The 22,196-nt window shown below is 37.1% G+C and overlaps 1 long non-coding RNA gene across 1 annotated transcript; it reads right to left on the bottom strand.

Annotated features, from left to right (window-relative positions):
* Nucleotides 1-391: 391 nt before the first annotated feature.
* Nucleotides 392-16,847, bottom strand: LOC129264260 (uncharacterized). The gene is made up of 3 exons (XR_008584839.2): nucleotides 16,781-16,847; nucleotides 7,590-7,783; nucleotides 392-3,626 (listed from the first exon to the last, which is right to left on the bottom strand). It is a non-coding gene; the product is annotated as an uncharacterized LOC129264260 (long non-coding RNA).
* Between the last annotated feature and the right edge of the window lie 5,349 nt (nucleotides 16,848-22,196).

Below are 22,196 nucleotides of genomic sequence, written 5' to 3'. Positions count from 1 at the left end.
CAAATTAAGCTGCCAACATATAAATACTTTAAAGAGTCACCTTCCACAATTAGTATTAAGCACAATCAGTTCTTATAGAGATGAAGTTACAGAAAGAAAGCAGATTTGAAATCTAGATAAATTTTTCATAAAAACATACACTAGCTCTTTTTAAAAGAGAAAAAGGTTCAAGGATTAAATTTTTAAAAATTAATTCAAAAAATTTAAAAATTTGAAAATGTGGCAAGAAAGAAGCACAGGGCATTAACATGCGTGAAGCCTGTTTCACGATATGTGTTATAAGTGACAAGTACTCCTAATTTGAGTGTATTGGTAGATTTGACACGTTAGGTACCCATAAGCACCCATCTTATGTCAAACCATTGAACCAAAGCCAAGCCAACAAAAAGGATGTTGAAATGAAATATTTATTAATAAATTTTTACTACAATTTTAAAAGTGACAGATCAGTTATTGTTGGAATAAAATTAATTTACATTCCTTGTTGCAACAATCGATTGCAACTGTTTAATTAATCGCAAAACATACAAAATTACTTAGAACCCCAAAAAGATTTGTAATTTATCACAGCTTTCTTGCAAGGCCACATTAGATTGATTATACAACTTAACACAGGTACCAGAAAAATATTTTTTGAGACAAATTTTAGGACTTTTTTTTAGAATTTTACAACACATTTCATGAAAGAGGCCCAATTGTGCTTGGTGTACGTAAGAGATGAGACATGATATAGAGAGAAAGAAATGATTGCTTATAAATTGGAAAATTAATGAAATACTCAAAGAACTTGGAAAAACCCAACTTAACTTAAATATCAAAGACTAAAATATAAACATTTTCACGTGCTAGGTACACAATGATGAGAAAATTAATAAATAGAAGTGTGACAGTGAATTCCTCAATCTTTTCTCTGAGTATTACGGTTTCAGCCTTTGTATTTTTCAAACAAAATACATAAATAGGGATGGGAAAGATAGCTATACCGCAAAACAACTAGGACACTCATAAAATGTAATATAAAGATTGGGAAATACATTTTCATGCCCTATGAAAAATAAAACTGAATGGAAACAGAGCAGTAAAATTTGAAGAAAAAAAATTGAATATAAATGAGAGAGAATAAGACCTGCCTGATAATATCACTGGCCACTAAAAGAAAATTTTTAATAAAAGTGTGGAGGTGGGGGACTATTAGAAACTCAAGACCAAATCATCCTTAATCCCAAGATAATTGATTACATTTTCAACAAACCTTTAATTATAAAAACCTGTCACTTAAATAACGTATTGTTGCATTACAACATCGCATATAGCCAAGAGTGGCTTTACCAATATCTCATAAAAAAAGAAGCACACACACACAAAAATGGATACCAGTGACCTTTAATTTGGAGAGCATTTTCATTAAACATATAGTCAGTGATATTCACTGATTTTTTGTTATAAGCTACTGATATCCTTGCATCTGATTGGCTCAGAGCAAGTTAGTGAAAAATTAATGAAAAGATGCTTCAAGGAATACTCCCCAAGGGAGTATTTCATGAAGAGATTTCGCCAGTGATTTCCACTGACTAATTTGCACTCAGCCAATCAGATGCAAGGATTTCAGTAGCTTATAACGGTAGTCAGTGACTATTTGCTTCTTGAAACACTCCCCAAGTCTCCATCCCTATCCCCACAAAGAACCTGACTACAGTTAACAAAGAACACAACATCACTGGACAAAAGTATCTGGGCTCCATGTAATAACATAAAGGTATGCAATGAATAGTCTAACAACAATAGCCAATCAGGATCACTGTTGGGAACACATTTATATCATGACAGTGACCAGGAACCAATCAGAATTCCTCTTTCATATTTTGCAATCCATGGCAAACCTTTGTGCCAGTACTGGACCCTGGAATTAATTTCAGGCTTTGTATCATTGCTGTATGTCAGCTATATTGTTTCTATCTATAAAACAAAGGTTCTTTGCCTATTTTTATGATTTTAAATCAATTACTTAAGCACTCATTTTAAAATCAATATCTGAAGCACTCACTGGCAATGGAACATCACATTGAAAGTAGCTAGAGAATGCAGCACATTATGAAGAATCAACAGTGTTTTGAAAATTCAAAGTAATACTTAAAAACCAGAAGGAATAAACAAAATTCAGTGTTGATCATAATTTCAAGACACTTTGAGACAAACTATGACAAAATGTTGACCATTTTTCTATTAAATCTACCAAGGATTCAGTCTAACTTGAAATCGGTGTGCCCACGTTTGCACTATACAATTCTATGTATAATATATAACTAGTGGCAGTTAGACCTATGCTTTTCCTGTTTATCTCTGTAATGAGATTTTCATACTACTCCACAGATTTCACAAATATATAATTTTGGTATTTTCTTTTGCATTCCACAAGTATTTGGCACAGTGATTTCATTTTAAAACCTCCTTTTCATACTTAATCGGCTATCAATGTAATTAAGGATTTTTTTAAAGTTCAAATTCAATCCAGTCTGATTTACATATGTACAATACAACTGGTGGATTAGGGGGATAGATCAAGCTCTGTTTTCTTGGAAACCTCTTTTGGGATGTTGGAATTTTTCTTTGAATGATTTGCTTCTGTAACATGCTACACTGTAACACAAATACTGGTACACATCCATAACGGTCAATTAGTGATTTATGTTGCTGGAAACAGACAGATTTGGCATGGCCATAATAGATATGCCAATGTCTTCAAGAGAGGTTTCTGGAGAGAAGAAGGACCATTACAACCAGTGAGGAGTCTGAGTGAATCTCAGACATTTCTTTGTACCATGGGAGAGATCATTTTCTGAAATAAACTGCTGTCTCTGCCTCTTCTGGTTGGTATCCAGGTCTGAGAGATACCCTGACCATGAGGCTGCTGTCAGAACGTCCACATGATCTATTTTGTGAAAGAAGCTGCAGTCTCTGCCTTCTCTGTTTGTCATCAACATCAGAAAGATACCTTGACCAAAAGACCACTGCAAGAACGTCCAAAGGATGATATGTTTTCTGAAACTGTTGTTTCTGCATCTTCTGGTTGACATCATTAACATGAGACTGATACCCTGACCAAAGACCACTTCCAGAGTGTCCTTGTTAAAACTCTAACAAAACACATGTCGATGGCTGGTCTCCTGATGCCGGAACATCTGCAATAACCGCAGCTGACATCTTTTGCTCATGGCTCTTGCTCTGTGAGTCCAATTCCGAGCACCAAAGAGGGTCAGTTTCATCTTCAATGATGGCCATTTTCCTGACACCTATTGTGACTTTGAGGTCATCAGGTCATGATTGCAGTTGCATCTAGGAATAGGTATCATCTGGAATTCTAGGAGTCTTTGAAGATATCATCAAGAGGAAGTCTATCTCCTTTTATTGACAACGAAGAAAGGGTGCTGAGGGTGATTACCACTGCCAGTAGCGACCAAGAATATGACAGTGCGTTAGACTATCACAGTGTATGTAGAGGGGATGGGGGAGATATGCAGTAGAGAGGTAGAGTTGAAATGAAGTGCAGCTCAGCCAATCAGTGAAGGCCATCCAAATCACATGACGGCCCTCTGCGTCCAATCATAGAGAGCTGCTTGTTTTATATTCTGCATGAGAAAGGGAAAGAGAGAACGAGGAAAATGTTAAGGAAAAGCATGAATATGAAGTAAAATTTACAATCTTGTTCTAGAGAAGCTTCATAGCCATATAAACTCCAGGAATGATAATGAATTTTGATATTAATAAGCACTTTCCTGTTTTCTCCTTTGCAAACTTAAAACCATGTTCTGCATGCCAAATCTTAATGGCATGAACATAACCTTGAATTCAGAAGCACATTGGAATAGAATGAAAAACAAGTGGAATGCCTCTGGCTGTCTCACCTGCACCACAGGATTCAATATAGCAGCAGTGCTGACTTTGAAAACTACTTTAAAATAATTATTCACAAAACACACCTTTCATATAATGATACAATACTACGTTCATTGACATTTGACCTTGATCATGTGACCTAAAACTTGATTAACCCTATATCCACATTTTATACACTATATCTATAAACTTTGAAAGTTATGACAGCAATCTAATAATTACCTCTAAAATGGCCAAAGTTCAATACCTTAAATGACCTTGCAACCTGAAACTCACATGAGATGTTCAGTGATACTTGATGACTCTTAGTTTTATGTCCAAGTTTTATGAACTAGACCAATATACTTACAGAGTTATGATGGTAATTCAACAAATACCCCCAACATGGCCAAAGTCCATTGACCTTTGACCTTGGTCATGTGACCTGAAACTCGCACAAGATGTTCAGTGATACTTGGTTATTCTTATGTCCACGTTTTATGAACTAGACCAATACACACACCTACAGAGATACATGTATGATGGTAATTCAACACATACCCCCAACATGGTCACTGTTCATTGACCTTAAATGACCTTTGACCTTGGTCATGTGACCTGAAACTCACACAGGATGTTCAGTGATACTTGATTACTCTTATGTCCAAGTTTCATGAATCAGATCCATAAACTTTCAAAGTTATGATGGTAATTCAGCAGATACCCAAATTTGGCCAAAGTTCATTGACCCTAAATGACCTTTGACCTTGGTCATGTGACTTGAAACTCAGGCAGGATGTACAGTTATGATGACATTTCAAAAACTTAACCTTAGGTTAAGATTTTGATGTTGATTCCCCCAACATGGTCTAAGTTCATTGACCCTGAATAACCTTTGACCTTGGTCATGTGACCTAAAACTCAGGCAGGATGTTCAGTAATACTTGATTATAACCTTATGGCCAAGTTTCATGAACTAGGTCCATTTACTTTCTAGATTATGCTGTCATTTCAAAAACTTAACCTTCGGTTAAAATTTGGTGTTGACGCAGCAGCCGCCGCCGTCGGAAAAGCGGCGCCTATAGTCTCACTCTGCTTAGCCTCTTGTCGAGGCCCTGGCGGCTGCTTCCCGAGCGAAGCGAGGGATGTCCTAATTCGCAAAGCGAATTAGGCCTAGCGAGCACAGCGAGCCAGGGCCTCTTGACATCTGAGCCGAATTATATATTCATGAGAAGCGTCTTCCTAATGAATATACATGAGTCATGACTATATTACCGGTCACCTAGTAAATTAATGAAATGTCAAACTTGAAGTTGTTTCGTCCGGGGTTCGGAATACTAGTAGTCCACTATTCTGCAGGGGATTCATTTAATTGCGGGACACTAAAGGGGATATAACCAGCAAAATGCTACAAGTAGTGGTATTACTACTACTACTACTAGCCGTAACAGACCCATCACCACCCCAAAACTTCCCGGGAGATCGGCCTGGTCAGACTCGAGTCAAGGGGAAGCACCAAGGCCGAACAACTCGACTCCAGCATTCCCTCACTGCACCGCAGAGATCGATTATCGACGCATAGTGGAATCGCATGACAGATTACATTTTTTCCATTTCCTGTGGGTAGATTTACAAAAAAATCTTGTCCTTTCAGTGCAGATTTAATTTCATCGACTTGCAAATCCTTAAATCGGTCAATATATTCAGCGTTTTAGAGGCATATTCAATGCTCTTTGATATTTCGTCATCACTCTTCGCCAAGAACGGGTCGCCATTCAAGATGAGCTCATGAATATTCAATATGACGTCATAGCATCCCGCGTTCTCATTGAATGATTTTCACCGACCAGTTTTTGGTCGGAATATTGGTAAAAACAAATGGAAGTCGGTGAAATTCGGCTCAGATGTCAAGAGGCCCTGGCTCGCTGCACTTCGCTATATCGCTCGCTTCGCTCGGGAAGCAGCCGCCAGGGCCTCGACAAGAGGCTCCACTCTGCTATGCAGGTGAGACAAAAATGAGGGATCTGATGTTAAATGCTAGTATAAAGATAACCATTCCAAACTTTCACACTAGTTCTTTCAATATTGCAGAGTCATACCAGATTCATATTTCTGACAATGACATAGAGGTCGGGGTCAAACCACTATTAGTAACCTCGATGGGCAGGAAATGGGCAGTTGAGGGCAATCTCTATCACAAACGACACAAAAACAGTTTATCTTATTTGCCATGTAACAGAAGCATGATGGGACCCAACAGCTATAGCCTCACTTCATGTAAACAAACGGAACTCCGCGAGGCAACAACCGGCAACCGCAGACACGCTAAGTAAGATATAACATGGTACAGGAAACGGTAATGTGTGGGACTACAGGTTAGCCCCCCCTGGTACAGCAGCTAAGCAACTGATCCAACAGGAAATGCCAGTATGTGGGACTGGGGGTAACCTTGACATTGGGTTGACAGGTGAATGAATGGAACGTGGGCTTCCCCATCAAGCCAATATGACAAACAGCACTGTGGAATAGCTTCCAGTCTTGGATTATATGTATTTCCTTTCAAGTTTTATAGAGTACAATATCTTGTTTTGTGTATAAAACAATCAATCATAATGCATGGAATTTGATGTTCTTTGACGATTTCCAATACAATCGCTCAATATGTTGATATTTTGATTTCTTATATAATGTGATAAAAAACCAAATAAATGTTATATATTTTTCCCGAAGGGGCCACTTCCATTGATGAGCGCGACCATGGGGTCTCGAAAAGCACCCTAAACACATATTTTCCATATTCTGAAAATGCACCTCTTAACAAGTATTGGCGTGTGAACCCCACCCTTAACAATTATTAGAAACAAAACGATACTATTGGCAAGTATTCCATGAATCAAACCCCTAAACAAGTACAACAATATTTCAATTGTTATGTCACGGTCGTCGGTCGTCGGTTTTACCGATACCTACATCATTAGATTTAGTACAGCCACACCTCGCGCAAATCGTACTTTTAACACGTAGTGTTGACTCTTGGGGCAAAGAGTACATCCTTTATAAAACATTTAGTCTTAATTTTTTAAACCCTCGCAAATTTGACCCTAAACACGTAGCCTTCCTAGCAAAAATAGATACCATTTTTCATTATTTTTGTGTTTTTGACACCCTTATTATGTTAAGTACGTAACGTGCCCATCTTGAAAAAGACATCCTCTTTACGTGTTTTTTTTGGTCGCGCATGGTATCCACTCGTCAATGTAAGTGCCCCCCCCCTCCCCTGGGTTATTTCTACATAAAATTGTGACACAGGTTCCTCATTTACTAAGAAACTCATTCTATAGAGTTGCTTCCTTTTGTCATAGGTCAGCATTATTAATTTACCATCTTTATATTTTGCGTGTGACTAAATACAGCTGAATTTGAATTGAATATCAATTAAAGGGGAAGTTATCCCTGACAAAAAGGTTTATGGTAAAAATAGCAGAAACAATAATAAAAAATATTGGCGAAAGTTTGAGAAAAATCCATCAAAGAATAAAAAAGTTATTAGAGTTTTGATCATTTGATTTGTGACATCATATGCAAGCAGCATTGCTACATATCATATGGTAAAAAATCAATGAAATGTCGTATTTTCTATCACTTTTTTCCTGCTATTTTTACAACAAACTTTTCGTCAGGGTGACCTTCCCTTTTAATTGAATTGAGTAACTTACCATAGCTATGAGGCGTGTGCATCATCTATCTCTATCTACATCTACTCAGTAAAGATGCTGTCTGGGGTCACAATCGTTTGACCCCGGAGGTCGAAGGTGATGGTGCATGGGGGGTCCTGGTTGACCGTCCATCATGAATCCACCCATAGGCTGACCGTCAGGACTGTATGCCATGCCACCTGACATCCCTGGAACTGGACAACAACAAAATATCATCATAAATTTAAACAATGAGTTTTCAAGATGCAAAATGAATTTAATAATAATAGGCATTTGTATAGCGCCATCTATCTAGAAACATCTATTCCGAGGCGCGTTGTTATCATTATTACCCCGGCCTTTCAGCGCTCGTGCATTCAAGGAATTAATCCTGCCGGGTACCCATTCACCTCACCTGGGTCGAGTGCAGCACAGTGTGGATAAATTTCTTACTGAAGGAAAACATGCCATGGCTAGGATTTGAATCCACGACCCTCTGTTTGGAAGGAGAGTGTCAGAACAACTAGACCATGTGTTGATATCACAATTCTTTTTCTTTCATTCAGATTATCTTGAGCAATTGTCTAAGGGGGTGTGGTAAGAAAACATTTGCAATCAATAGCAAATTTCTCTTACAATTATACAATTGATAGATCAAATTTAGCTGTAGAAAATCATTTTACACTCCTTGCTTCAAAAAGCAGATCAGGGATCAAATGAAATCCTTTGAGACATTCACTTGTTCCAAAGAGCCCAATTTGTTAGGGAGCCATTCACTTGTTCCAAAGAGCCCAATTTGTTATTGAGCGCCATCTGGAGGTCAATATTTGTCACTATAGTCTGATTTGAAAAGGAGAAAGGCAGACTTTTTTGGATGAAATCCAATAATGAAGAGTGTATTTGTGAATAAGAGAAAGAGGAAAGAACATGTAGAGTGAGTGGAGAAAAAAAAGGAGAAAAGGCAAGAAAAAAAAGGCATGTGAGATAGAGAGGTAGATAGAAATACAGATGGATGGATGGATGGACAGTTAGATAGACAGGCAGACAGACATATATATTGATAGATAGATAGTTGGATGGACGGACGGACGGACAGACAGACAGACAGACAGACAGATAGATAGACAGACAAGTAGATAGAGACTGAGAGAGAAAAGGCCCAAAGGGAAGTTAGATACAAGTAAAATACAGAGACATGAGAGAAGAACTGAGTGAAACAACAAGAGAATACATGCTCAATTTCTTGATATGGTTGGTATTGGAAATATTCCATATTTAATGGACCAAGAGTTATCCTTTTTTTTCTGCTCTACTCTCAAGTAATATTGGGTCTCTATGTAAACAACTCTCAAATTTCATTTCCAACCAAACATAATCCAGATGCCCTTGGACTGGGGCAGAATGGGCACACCCTGCAAAATGGGAGTAAGACAAGTTGAAGTTCAACAGAAACATTCCTCACTGGAGCTTAATTCTCCATCTGAGATGACCTCAACTGACCTCTAGCAATTATGATTACACCCTCCTTTGTGGAAAAAAAATAGCAACTCTTCTCTTTCTGGCAGAATCAATATATAGAGTAGTTAGAAGTATGTAACAAAAGTTAATTTTACAGAATGGGATTGAAAAAAAAATCGCAGTAGGCTTTTAAGTTCCATTCAAGATATCAGAAATAGGCCTACATTACACTTTATAGAAGGGGTAAGAATTAAATAACTAAATAATCTTATCCACTAGGTCGAATATGTTTTTTATGTTTCTTATCCCTCTCTCCTTCTAAAAAGATTGTTGCCAAACAAACAATTGATCAATTTTCTGGGCTGCTACCCCCTCCCCCCCCCCCCTCATTATGAAATCCTGGATTCACACATTATAGCACAAGAGATAAGAGATGAGCAGAAAGGGGAAGATACAGAGATGAAAAGACAGAGAGAGAGAGAGAGAGAGAGAGGGGGGGGGCAGAAATGGGAAGATACTTAGATGGAGATACAGAGAGAGAGAGAGAGAGAGGATAAGAGCAAGAGAAAGCTGTGGGAGGGTAATAGAGAGAGAGAGAGAAAGAGAGTCAAATGTTTATACCCAAAGGGGATTCTCCAAATATTTTCAGCATTGCCTTCGAAAAATAATCAGAGCACCCATTTTCTTGCAGAGAAAGGCACTATCTCAGTGACCCCTTGACATGACCTCAAATGACCCTACATGACCTAAGATGACCCTTCTAAACATTACCAAGGTTCAGGATGCCAGGCTCCTTTCTCAAGGAGATTTAAGATGTGAATGCAAAACAACATTGTATCTGATGGGAGGGATGTGTTTCTTTTAGCCACGTTTCCAAATCAGAATATCTAGTTTTAAACCCATGATCAAGTAATGTTTGTTTCTCTGTCATTGTTAGCACATTCATTCAAAAAGTAAAGATCTAAGTTTAGCTCATTTTAGGCCCGTACTCTGAAATCGGGTTTAAATTAAACCCTGGTTTAAAGTTGTGGTTTAACTATGCTGAGCCAATTGGGGTACAAATCCCTAACAGTACACACCCAATTTATTAACTCTTTTGATACTCAAATTGTTCATAATTGTTTGGGAATGATAACAGAAGTGATTTGAAGTATTTTTCTTCATTATGAAAGCAAAAGGAAACAAAATAGTAAACACAAGAAATATACAATATAAACAGGTTTTTTGAATTTTTGGCTCCCTACAATTTCAGCACAGAGTTAGACTGTGGTCTAGGTTAAACCCGACTTCAGAAAACAGACCTATAGGGGTATAAAAAGTATGCATTTACCGTATACATAGATAAAATTATGTTGGCCTATATGCATTTGACATCTAATTTTAATCTCTTAGATCTTTGTATTTAAAAAAACTGTGGCATGATGAAAATTTCTTATATTGCCCATAAGATGGACTTGTCATGTATATGGGTATCAAATATGGAAAAACAAAGACCCCTGGCCGAAACCTTGTTTGACGACTTAATATAGGGCCTATGATGATGAAGTATCTTTCTTTTTTTAGTTTCTGAAAAAAATATATCTTGAAAAAAGATTGAATAAAACCTTATTATTGAACAGTTGAAAAGTATACTACAACCCCTTCCTAAAAAAAGGGTTATGTTGATGGATTATCATTTTCAGTCTTTATAGAATATATTTTTAAGAAATATTGAATAAAGGTGAACTTAATTCTAGATTATCTGGTTATTGCTGTTTTAGAAAGTGCATTCTTAGTAAAATGAAAAAAAAAAAACCTGTCCATAAAAAGCAATTCTCATAATAAGTATACAACAACCCCTTCCTTAAAAAACTCCAAAAGATTGATTAATTTTTTTTAAAATATCTATCCCTACTTCAAAGAATTTTCTGTCTATGATTTCATATCATCTTATTTTCCCCTCTTAAAGATTGTTTTTCTTTGCAAATATTATAGGTGCACCTGTGATCAAAAATAGCAAGCCAGTCCTAGATAAGAAATCCATGATGGAGCACAGGACCGATTCATGGTTCTTCTTCACCACATCCAATTCACTAAAGACATACACAAAAAACATTTCTCTGTTATTTTTATACCTAACTGTCTTTTCATAAAAATACAATCATCAAATCCTTGTAATGAAATTCATCTTATTTGTTTTTTTCTCTCTCTCTCTCCATCTTTTTTCATTCCTCCCCATTTGGCAGGCGCATCTCATAGTGAACCTGTTTATGCTATCGGACAAATTAGCGTGAGCGTAGTTTGACGTAGCTGTCAGTTCTGGGTTCTTTGGGGGCAGGGTTAGCCGGTGGACAAGTGGGTCGGTCAGGATGTGACTCGAAGATGAGTGTCTCCACCTTTAATTATCTCATCCAATAAAATTAAACCCAATCCAAGGACACCCCAAGTCTGTAGAGACACAGAGAACAGGGTTTCGAGTTCTCTTCTTCGTTTTGATGCCAGATTTGAAAGAAATTGAATATTTTTTTTTGTAAAAGAAGAAAGGAATCGTTGGGCTTTAAAAGATTCATTCACATCCAACGTCTACTTGACCTTCAATAACTCATAAATTCTGCCTTTTTTCTTTAAACTATTCAGCCATACATTTATTTTCTATGGCTACGTGGACATATATTTTTCATTTTTTATTAAATTAAGTAATTTCTCTTTTGATTTCATTTTTAAAGTTCTATCAGTTTTTGGTAGCGAAAACAATGCCACTCCTAAACTGACTTCTAACTAATACCATAAAAAGCTAAATTTCAACACTCTCTTCAGAGTGGAGTTTTAGGAGAATCATTGATAGGTGATCTTTAAAGGACAAGTCCATCCCCAACAAAAAGTTGATTTGAATAAAAAGAGAAAAATCCAACGAGCATAACACTGAAAATTTCATCAAAATCAGATGTAAAATAAGAAAGATATGACATTTAAAGTTTTGCTTAATTTCACAAAACAGTTCTATGCACATCCTGGTCGGTATGCAAATGAGGGGACTGATGACATCACTCACTCACTATTTCTTTTGTATTTCATTATCTGAAAAATGGTTTATTCCCATTTTCTCCTCATTGTCCTTGAAACAAAGTTTCATTCCTCCCTGATATGTGGAATTACCATCGCCTTAACATTTTATGGTTCAGTCAAGTTGGTCCTTATTGTCAAATCTGTAAAAATTGAAATATTCTATATTTCAAACAATAAAAAACAAAAGAAAAAGTGAGTAAGGGACATCATCAACTCTCTCATTTGCATGTCATTGAGTTGTGCATATAATTGTTTTGTGAAAAATAAGCGAAATTTTAAAATGTCATAACTTCCTTATTTTACATCCGATTTTGATGAAGTTTTCAGCATTATTCTAGTTTGATTTTTCTCTATTTATTAAAATCAACATTTTTCTGAGGTGGACTTGACCTTTAAAGGAGCACAGACTGAGAAAAAAAGAGAAAAATCCCCTGGGCAAGGGAACTAGACTATGATCATCTACCCCTGTATCGATGCAAAGCATTCAGCACAATTGACCAACATCTACTATTTCATTGATTGAGTTAACAACCCCCAATCCTATCAACAGTTTATCATCCACCCACCACCCATCCCATTCACTCCCCTATTCCAGTAACCCCCTACAACCATAACATTTTTAAGTACTTACTCACAATCCAGATTTTCTTTCATTCAACTTGCTACAGCTAGTGCATAGTTCCCCATCATCTGAGTAATGCATTTGCCCCAGTTGCCCAAAACCTATATCATTAATCTACCAAATTGTAGTTTACATACCAATACCCCTCCCCATTGAATCCTGACATTGCAACATGGTGACTTTTCACATAATTACCCATCATTGCCTACTGTATCATTACCCCTCCCCCGTTTCTCCCCTCCCTCCACCACCACCACCCGTCACATACTAATAAGAGCATCTAATCCTGACTTATCTCCTGGAGCATTTTCACCTTCTGTGGACGGCATATTTGACCCAATTCTCTGCTATACCCCTCCTATATTGTCAATTTCACAATATAGGCCTCCCCTTTACGCACCAATACCCTCATTACCCCTGCTCCGCCCCTTAAAAAACCCACACACTACTTCTGCCTATCATATTTCATTTATTGAACTAAATGCATAATTATTGGTAATTTGTGACGCATCCACTCTGGTTTACACAACAAATGAATACTACCGGTACGTGGAAGCCCTCCCATACCCGCTACAGATTAGAAACATGTGTATCCGTAAGCCTTGTCCTTTTGAACCAGACTGTGCCGCCACCAAACCCCAGACAAAATGCCTCCATTCAAAATACCTCAATTAGCTCTTGATTTGATTAATGGAGCTACAAAACTTTGGAGGCAATCTTGTTTTTTTTCTTTAAAATATGATTATTTGACAATTTTTTCCATCCACCATAAGGCCCATTAGTAACAGTAATATCTCTAGGACTTATAATTAGAAAATATGTCTGCAAAATTAAATGAATTAAGCAACATAATTTTTCTGCCAATCAAAAAATTCCAATTATATTCTTTATTCCTTCATTAGATAGAAAAAGGAGTTAAATGCAGGAAAGTCATTCTGAATAAATAAAAATAATAAATGAACAAAAGTTAACCAACATATTTTGGTTACAGACTTATGAAAAATAAACAAAAACAGACTAACAGACTTACAAATTAAAAACATACCATTCAATTCAATAACATTACCAAGAAATTCCATACAATTGAGCAATATCACCATGAGCACAAATGTTGAAAATATATGATTTTTAGTATCAAAACAAGCCAAGCGCCAGGCATTACTCATACTATTTGTTTCACTCTCCAAAAATGTGGCTTCTCTTTCAGTACTTGAAAACATTAACGGCTCAAGTGAAATTGTCAAAATTGCTAGGAGGCCTAATCCCACTTTAGGGGAAAACAATTAATCCATACACTCCCACTTTTATAAAGAAATAGTAAGAAACATGGTAGGATGTAGATCGGGGGGGGGGGGGGTTCTGGTGTTCATTTTTTTCTGCATTTAAAAAAATAAGATAATGAGATGGGGGGTCTGATCATTTGTTCGCACTGACGAGAAAGAGCTTGTAGTTCCAGTCATATATATGAAAGAAGATATGGAGATGGGGCAGGGGGTCTGATCATTTTTTTCCCTGCATTGATTAAATAAGAACTTGTAGGCCTAGCCATGGAGATGAAAGAAGATGAGAATGAGATGGAGGGGCGGGGGTGGTCTGATCATTTTTTCTCTGCATTGATTAAAATAAGAACGTGTAGGCATAGCCATGGAAATGAAATAAGATGAGAATGAGATGGAGGGGGGGGGGGTGGTCTGATCATTTTTTGTCTGCATTGATTAAGATAAGAACTTGTAGGCCTAGTCATGGAGATGAAATAAGATGAGAATGAGATGGAGGGGGGGGGGTGGTCTGATCATTTTTTGTCTGCATTGATTAAAATAAGAACTTGTAGGCCTAGCCATGGAGATGAAATAAGATGAGGAGCAGATGGGGGGGGGGGCTGATATATTTTCTTTCTACATTGACGAGAATAAGAGCTTGTAGGCCTAGTCATGGAGATGAAAGGAGATGAGAAGGAGATTGGGGTAATGAGGAAAAGACAAAGTTTGTAATGAAATAGGCAGGCAAGTAGTGATTGATGGTTTTCATCATATAAGTGAGAATTTCGCCTCCAGATTGAACTGAAGTGGCGCTACATTCTGACCCCCTGACATTCCCCTCATTCGTTACGCCATTCACCAAAAGTGACAGCTTTGTCATAATTGGCGCTAAAGTCCGCTCTCTCTATTCTACACGATTGCTGGAGCAAGTCTTGTGTACGTAATTCTATTCTTGTCGTGGGACGGAGCTTGTTCTCCTCTTTTGTTATGCGTTCTCCGGTGTGAATATACTGGTGTGATTTCCGGCTGGGCAGCGATACTCTTGGAAATTGAAAGTCAGATGAAATTTCAATTGAAGGTTTTTTTTCTCTTGTTTGCGAATGAATGAATGAATAGTTGCAAGGGCTTAACACAAAAAGTGAGTGATTAAAATAAATACAAGCTGAAATACAATATATGTTTCATTTGAGGTATAAAGGAATCAAGTTTAGAATTATTTTTGAGGCATTATCCAAGGAGCTTCTTGCATTATCTGACTGCGTACTCTGAGATCTCTTCACCTTACCTTTCATAATGTGCAGCCATCTTATTTGAATAAATATGAATATCTTGAAATAATTGGAGCACAACTACTTTATGTACAAATGAAAAGTATTATATTCCTTCTAATAACACAACTTTGGATAATATTGGTTTCCTACCATTGCATAATGTCGCTAGGGAGATACAGACATCTACATGATTAAAAATCTCAAATTTACACATTTTCAGGGCAGTTAAGAAAAAGCTGTATTTAAGAAAAATGGCAATCGTGGCAACTTAATATTGTCTAAAAACAACCTCCTAATTATTATCTTCCTAGGAAACAAAAGGTTGCTGCTTGTATCATAACTCTAAAATCTAGCTTTTTCCCAGCTGTCCCAAAATTTTTAGAAACTTTGACATACCAGGTTTAAACATCCTATCGATAACAATAAATCTTTGTGTAGAATTCTCACAAAACATATTTCAACATAACATAAAATCTTTATGAATGTCTTGAGCAGCATGCTGTCATCATCATCATCACCGTTGCCAGGAGCACCATCCAAAATGCTGATGCGCATTTCAGCTGATGCAAGAATTTGGGTGGAGAATTTATTTTTTCCAGGGCAGCCAGCAATGGTAAAATTGGGGTAAAATCATGGGGTATTTCATATCCAAATATGAGGTGAAGTAAAAACCTGCTTTCATACAAATTCATAGAATAATTGGAGGGGGGGGGGGGGGAAGGGGTGTCTGCACTTTTGCTGATGCAAGATTTGGGAGAGGGGCATTTTGTCTTGGAGCATTCCAAATGGGATCATTAACACGGGAGACTGAAAAGAACAGCGAGATTTAGGGCTCTGGGTTTCAGTCATTATCTTATAAAAGTGTGATTCATTAACATAAATTCTGCCTCTGTCTATTGTAACAAAATTACAAAACAGTGATAAACCAGGATATCAATCACATATCCTTTACCAAATAAATTCTATTGAATTATATGATTGCAAGTGTGATGTGTTTGAGAAAATTTGACAGGGCATTCATGTTACACAACAGATCGTCATTATAATAATCAGTAATATTGGTCTATTCGAGACAATTTAAGGCCTTGATTTTTTCCAAGAGTTTTTTTTCTTCAGAAATTCCAATTAAAACCCCTTTGATTGTGGTCGCTTTAAGGTCACTACGAAGTAAAGTGAAAATTGATTATTATTTTCAACCAAAAAGTAAAAAGTCAGGAAATAACAGAGCTACGGGCAAGACAAATTTGGTTGCACAAACAGCATAATCTGGTCTGGTTCAGATCCCTATTCCCATTCATTTGTGAAGTTTGGGGTTGGAGGGGAAGGGGAGGGGGGGGGGATATTTTCAGGTGTGTCGATCAAGGGGGCTGTGGAAGGTCAGTTGCAGATATTCTGGTTGATTTTCTTTTTTTGGTTGGTTCTTTGATTTTGGTTACTGGCTGCAGACCATGGCCTGATCGGTCGAGGCCCACAACATACCAGGAGACGAGCCTGGAGAGAGGCTAGGTGATGACTTACGCCGACGAGACTTGAATACAGTTACTACGGCGGATTTACCTGCTCGATTTGATTGGTCGATCATCGGCTGTACTATCCGTCTCCTCGCATTGATAAACCTGCAAGTGGAAAACAAAAAATGTGAAAAAATATATTTAATTGACAAATCTAAAGCATTTAAACTTCAACACTCTTTATACCGAAATATGTCAACCACATCCTGATTACTCAGCAAGTGATACAATTCTTCATCAAATGGGCACTGCGGTTAAGGCAAGTTTATAGTATTTACAAGAATTAAAGTATTGAAGGTAATTTAAACAAAACTTTGAAAGCAACGTACACATTTGGCCATATTCTAGAAAATCCTGAGTGTCCATTCCTCGATCTTCCATCCTCTATCCCTCCCCCCCCTCGTTCCATTCTCCCTCCCTCACTTCCTTTCTCCCTGTCTCTATAGCATCCTCCACCTCACCCCTCACCCCTTGGCATTTCAGCCCCAGCAGGGGCGATCCCGTCAGGGCGAAGGGGGGTCAGCGGGTCCGCCTCCAACTCACAGCAAGCCCTGCCCGACGATTATTGGGCTTCCATGCCTGCAACCCGATACAGTGATCGAAACGGGGGACTCTGCGGGAAATTAATCAGGAGTAATTCCGGGGATGGAGGGGTTTGGGCCTGGGTGAAGCGATAATGAGTGGATGCCAGCCGAAGACATTGGGTTTTCATAGAATAATTCTCATACTGCAATGCATGTAATCAATATACAAGTAACTGGTTTATGCTTTTAAAAGATAGAGTGACTGTGAATTGCAACTCATTTGATGTACATTCTTATGTTTAATTTTGACTGTGTATTTCTACACATATATGTTCACAGAACCCAGGAAGACGGAAGTGGCAGCAAAACTAACATTAAAACTCAACAATGGTTAAAGGGGAATTTCACTCCAGTTTTAATATATGCAGACAAATGAGAGAATAATATTAAAGCAAATATTCACAATCAAAGAGTAGAATGAAAATTGATATTGAAAACAAAACAATTAAGTGCAAGTTTGAACATCTAAACAGTATGGATTTACCAAGTCTACTCCTAGGGTATCATGGTATGATAGAGGCTGTTCTCACTACGTTCCTAAAACTAGTTTAATGGAAACTAGTTTAGTGGAAACTAGTTTAACGCGTAGTGAGAACGGCCAAAGCGGTCTTGGAAGCGATCTTCCAAACCAGTTTGGAAAACCACCTCGCGATGTAGTTTTCAAGATCGCTTTGCCTCGTTAAACTGGTTTTAGCGTAAGTGAGGACACAACCGTTCTTCGGGAAGCGATTTTCGCACATTTTGAGCGCGCTACTCCACACGACAGGTGTAGAATGCCTATGCTGCGGTTTCGAATTTCGCGCGAAACGTGTCACCCCACTGAGAGCGTTTCCATAGCAACAAGAGCGCTTTACGTGAAGTGATTTTGAAAATCACTTTCGTGTGATCAAGTGGGAACGCTAGCAAAGCGATCTTCCAAAGTGGTTTCCTGAATCGGCTTCCAGTAAACTAGTTTTAGAAAGCGTAATGAGAACGGCCTCATATTCAAAGTCACATCTCAACAAATTCATGTCTTTGAACTCACATTCTGATGACCTCCATCACAACGTGACTCTTTCGGATACATAAACTCTACCATTTTTTTTAAACTGCAAAGATCAGAATAGATATTGCACACTTTTCAGGGAATTTCTCAATGATCATGTCACAGAAACTCAGTATGATATTCAGCTGCCGAATATATGACTCCAAGGTGAGTTTTGAGAGAGAGAAAGTAGAAGAATAGTAAAACAACTAGTCTCTGAAAATAGCATAAAGTTTATATAAATTCATGGAAATAACCAGTGAAAAATCATCCATGTAGATCCTATATTGCAATTACTATTATATGAAAATAGGGAATAACCATCATTCAAAAATATTTTGTCGTAAATGTAAGATGTTATAATGAATTAATAGATGGATAAAAGAAGTAAGCCTATAATTTCTGACTTTTCTAGTTTTGTATACATACATGTATGTAAACTGACATAGATGCAACATCCAATGTAGTTTTAATCAGGTAAATTTTTTTCAGCAAAAAGAATTAGTCAACCAACAGCACTTTAGAAGTTACATTACAGAAATTTAAAAAATCATGAAAATATTCATGATGCAAATTCATGGAAAATAACTTATCCCTTTTTTAACGCAAAGCATTCATTCATTGAATCCAGGGGAAAATAATTGTATAAAAGCCTGATAGGAGGCTACCAATACCCATAATACCCACCAACCTGTGCTAATCTTGGGGACAGCTGGATGCCGGAAAATTTTCATTTATCTGGATTTTAGAAAAGTCATGCATGACCCTGATATCATAAGGCCTATTCACAGCTAGCAGTGATTTGACTGAAGTCGCTAAAAAAATGTGACAAGTAGCTCAATATATCCTGATATTTTTACTCCATTTCTATTCATCTAAATTTAATAACTGTTAAGGAAAAAAAATATTTGAATGACCAATAACTAGTGCAAACCACTTGAAGCTCACTAAATCACAAATGATTAGTAATTAAGCAATAAATCTGAACTGTTAGATATTTGAGCAATAATTATGGGTTGCGCTCTACTCATATACACAGAGGCAGACACACAAAGCTGGTTTGTTGATTTCACTTGCTGTATAAACTACCCATATCTTCTTCCTAGATCCAAAAGGCTAACAATTCAAAGTAAAATATTGAGTTACAGACAGAGAGATAAGGATTCAATGTGATCTTGGGATGGCTACCAAACAGACAGGTTTAGAATTCTTCTACATCCTCTATTTACCTATCCCTGTCTCCCACTCTCTTTCCTTTCATCATCTTCTTTTCTTTCTTCTTTCACTCACTCAATTCATTTCAAATGGGCAATCTAAGCCAAAATAATAGAATTTGAATTGTAAATATTGCATAGTATGAGTGAAGCAGACCTATATATGTCATTATGTCCCCATTCTTGTTTATCTTATTTCATGATATGAAATCTTACAAATATTATTTATTCTCCACACATAAAATTATCATAATTCAAGTTGTAATGAAAGGAGTTGTAGCAACTATGATCTTACACATTAAATAAGCAGTCAATCCTAATTTCACATTCCTAGAAAAGATAAATGAAATAAATAATCAACATTTAATTTGAAAAAGAAATGGCAAGATTACATCATTAGCTGGCTAATTAAATATTCATGATAAAATGTGTAGAATTATTTTAAGCCAAAAAAAAACAAACATCAAAATTAAGAATGTCTTCCTGTATCAATAAGCTTATGCCTGTTCTATTGAAAATACAAAAAAAATCAGTAGCAATTATGAAGGGGGGTGATTATACCAAATGAAGAATATATTATAGTTTAATGGCATTAACACAGGCCTACTTCAAGGTACCCTCTCAATTTATAAAATACACTAACCAAAGCATTACATACAGAAAACAAATCTATATCCCTCTTTGTTTGTCAAAAGCAAAGTTTTCAAATAAGTACTGCCTTATGAAAACAATACAGCTGTATGTTCTTAGTGAATGTTTTTGTTGAATTCACATTTTGAAATTTCATCAACAATTGTATTGCATTTTTGTACAACTGGGTAGAAACTGGACTGTATTTGTAGGTCAAACAGTTTTGGGTGGAACAGAGGGATTTTGTATGACCCAAATCTGTCTGCTTGAGTCACACTGTCTATTCTGAGAAGTCAGGGAGAAATTAGAAAACAGAGATACTGCATTATTGTCTGTAATCACAAAGTTCTAGCACAGGATATCAAAAAATATCTATTCAATCTCTATGAGGCTGATTTCAGTTCAGATACAAAGATGGAAAGAGAAATGAAAGGAAGAAAGAGAAGGGGAGAGGGAGAAAGAATGAGATGAGAGATTTGAAATGTTATATATTTTGTCTTGACAAAGGGAAGACAGATTTTAGGATTAATCAGAAATATAAAAAGGGTTTCAAAGTTAATTCATGTTCATTCCTTTACTCTACTACTACTTCCTTTACTCTACCACTAGAGATTGGAAATAAACAAACCTTTTCATTGCATACATAATGAATATTGATTCATAATCAAACAACTTCATTTTCGACAAAGCTAGATAAAGTTCTAAAGGATGCAAAGTGGCACAAGATATTATTTTTTTCTTTAGAATTTCATTTGAAAAGGGTAAAAAGATGAAAGGGTGAACCAACTTGATTAACCATTTAACATGCTAATGCCTTTTTTCTCCTGTCTTTCCCCTCTACTTCATCCAGCTGTCAAGAGAGGGCCTAAACTTGAACTTGAACTTGATCAACCTGTGTCCATTTCCTCCCCGACATCTGTGGCTTTTTGAACTGTTATTGCTTCATTTCCCCCGCCGGCATACCCCCCCAACCATTCTCCGGGGACAACATTCACCCCTGGCCGGCTTCCTGTCAATCCCGAAAATCTAGCCCAAACCATGAATATTCAACGCTTCCTCATTTGCATGAACAAGCGATAACACAGGGGGGTAATTCAAGTTCTGTGTTTGCAACGCGACACAGGGCTCGCCTTAGCACCAAAGACCTTTGAAAATACTGAATTACGTGGCGGCGGTAACTCCATAATTCCGCCATGAATAAGGCATGGCCTTTTCCCGACCATCCAACACCAAGCTGCTTGTCACTTCTCTGCATTCTAACCATTTCAGGACACGGCAAGTCTGGGATCAAACTTTTTTTTCTATCTTGACACAGAATAAGTGATTCTTTTCCTCTCTACTTCACTATCAGATGCTCAAATCCATTCCTAAACATGAATTTCTAAAGTTTTGATTGCTGAGACATTTCTAAATCTTGACGGTGTATGGTGTCTTCCAAGTGATGGTTGGATTACCATGAGGGCTCGGAAGAAGGATGCAGAAACTCTAGGAATAGCATTGGATGTCATGACAGCGTTAAGTCCCCTTGCGCTCCACTCACAACTCTTTTCAACCCATGATATATAATGTTACCATCCCCCTTCCAACATAGTGCATCAAGAAGCTATTGTCTTCATCATGAAAGTTACTTAGGCTAATTCCTCTTCTTTCCTTTGAAATTCCCTTATAATTACTCAGATTTTCCTATGACTTTGGTAATGTGAATTTCCACTCTGTTATGTCATGGAATATGCAGCTTACTCATTTTTGTATTTTACTCTGAAATAATTTCAAGTTCTAGCAAACACCCCCACCCAAAATTTTCTTTCATTGCATTTTTAGGGTGTGTTTATGCGCCACTTTTTTACCCTAGAATCAAGATCTGAATCAAAAGTGAAAATAAACGTCTTTCAAATCGCAAACATGACACACAGAAAAGGGAGTGCTTGGAAAGACGTTTCTGTGGAATCACCAACGAAAATTGTTGTATAAACGTAATTGTGATTTGAATCATGATTCTGGATGTCATTG

The sequence above is a fragment of the Lytechinus pictus genome, chromosome 7 (assembly GCF_037042905.1).
Source record: "Lytechinus pictus isolate F3 Inbred chromosome 7, Lp3.0, whole genome shotgun sequence".
NCBI classification, from domain to species: Eukaryota; Metazoa; Echinodermata; class Echinoidea; order Temnopleuroida; family Toxopneustidae; genus Lytechinus; species Lytechinus pictus.
The sequence above is the reverse complement of the archived record's forward strand: the minus strand, read 5'-3'. Positions and strand labels throughout refer to the sequence as shown.